We start from the raw sequence: 2,352 nt of genomic DNA, 5'->3' as shown, positions 1-2,352 counted from the left end.
TTAACAACCTTAGCGGTAGTCATCTTTAGAGTCAGCATCAACAACAACAGTTCTTTTCAGGACTTTACTAACCTGGACGATCTACATCTACAAACATGTAACGATACTCCCATGTTCAAACCTTTCACTTTAAAGTAAAGTGATGTCACAGAGTAAAATAAACATTTCTTGTCTTAGTTTATGGTAAATATTATGTCACCCAGTCTTCATGTTTTCAAGTTAGTATTCTTCTCGTTTTACAAAGAAAACGAAACTACGCCGGGGATTTTCAGAAGTTGTCTGAACCCTGGCAGTATGTTCTAGTTTCTTTTATGAGAAGAATTCTTGTAAAGAAAAAAGACAAATTTTGAAAGGAAAAAACCCCGTTTTCGGTCCATGCTTCCCGATACCTTCTTAAGCGTAAGGCACTAAAACGCGGCATGTTAACGTTTCGGTAGCAGATTTCGGCCCCTCCACGCTATCCTACTTGGGAGATGCAATAGCAAGCTTCCGCCCATCAGACCCGAGATCACCTGCGATAGGCTTTGCTCGGGGTACGCAGGAGAGTGCGGTCGCCACCGAAGTGTGGACCCTAAGCCACTGCATACTATATCGCACCCAGCTTCCACTGCTAGTTGACATCTACTATATGAAGCTATAGATTTATATTTATATATACAAAATTTAGAGGCTTACGAAATTTGTGGTATTATTAAAGTCACAACTGCGCATGCCCAGATAATTTCTTTGATAATTTGCGATTAAGTGGGATAATTGCCCCAGATGTAGTGCAAGTACATCTAGTTAGTCGTTGCCATGACTATAAACAATTAGTCGAGTGGGCTGCGCATGCTCGAGCGCATGCGCAGATGATTTCTCCATTAAATTGTTACTAAACATGCTATTTACTTCAAAATCGGGGCTAGTAGATGCAATTGGTCGTTGCCATGACCATGAACATTGGCAGCCAATCAATTTAACTGCGCATGCTCAGTTGAGATCTTTAATAGTTTGTTAATAAGCAAGTTATATACTCCTAATTGATGCTAGTAAATGTAGTTGGTCGTTTCCATGACTATCAACTCGGACAATTGGTCAAGTGGACTTTGCATGCTTGAGCGTGCTGCGCATGCCAAGCGTACTGCGCATGCTCAGATGATCTTCTTATATTTTGTGACCAAGCGATTAATTACTCAGTAAGTGATGAAAATAGGTCCAGCTTGTTGTTGCCATCACTATGAATATGAAAAATTTGTTAAATGACTAAATTCCTCATTATAATTGAAATTTATGATTTCCCAATATGTGACCAAGTGAACCACAGAAGGATGCAAGCTTGTTCTGTTTGTCATTGCCATGATTGTAAACTCGAACAGTTTGTTGAGTTGTTTGTGCATGTTCAGATGAGTTCTCAAATAATTTAGGACTGAGGTTTAAAATATACCGTCTTAATACTTGCAACATAAATAAAATTTAACTTTGTATTACATCTACATTTAAGGCGTAAAGATGTTTTTTCTTTGTTATCGTAGTCAGTAGTTATCAAGTAATGGACCACTCTCAAATAATCACGAATATTGGTTGACTTTTGGTTAGGTTTCTTTGGGAGGCCCTTCTCCTTTTGAACTTGCAAGGAGCAGTCAAGCGTCTCACTGTGATAAACCTACGAAGTATTCTTTCTCTCATTTTCTTGTTTAGAAAAGTTATCAACTAAGTGGTCGAACTCTTCGTAAACTACCATTCCTTGCACATGCGCTGTATTCGAAAGTAAGTAATACGAATTAAAGCCTTCACCCGTGTTCTTTGTTGTACATGCATGTACTTATATTGTCCCTCAAACCTACGTAATAGGCGCAAACGATAACCTTAGAAGAGTTTTGAATAATCTTTCAATGATTGTCGACAAGCAGTTCAAAGAAAAGAGAATCTTTGCTCAGTTGGTGAAGAAAAAGCGTGCAAACGTGATCTTTTAACGATTGTATACTTTTATACATTCATAGAAATATTTTGGATATGTTTTGTTGAAGATTAAGATTTTTTATTGCTCAATTTAAGTTCAATAAGTAACATAGATCACAAAGTTTGCTAATTTATATTGATGCTTTAAGACTCCTTACATGACGTTTCCCCAACACACCCGAGGTCAAATGCAGCAATGTGTATAGTTCGTTATTGAGGATAATGTATAGATTATTTTACATAGGGAAAGATATTTATACGCTATAGTTAATTGTAACTGTTTAATTTCAACTTATGTTTACATTAAATGACATCCTTAAGCCAACTTTACTAATATTGATCGCTATTTTCATGTTATACATCTATAATCATCTTGTTAAAGATTTGAAGCTTTGCTGCGATAATACAGGTTTG

This window comes from Xenia sp. Carnegie-2017, unplaced genomic scaffold, assembly GCF_021976095.1.
Source record: "Xenia sp. Carnegie-2017 unplaced genomic scaffold, XeniaSp_v1 HiC_scaffold_63, whole genome shotgun sequence".
Taxonomy (NCBI): domain Eukaryota; kingdom Metazoa; phylum Cnidaria; class Anthozoa; order Malacalcyonacea; family Xeniidae; genus Xenia; species Xenia sp. Carnegie-2017.
Note: the sequence above shows the minus strand (reverse complement) of the source record.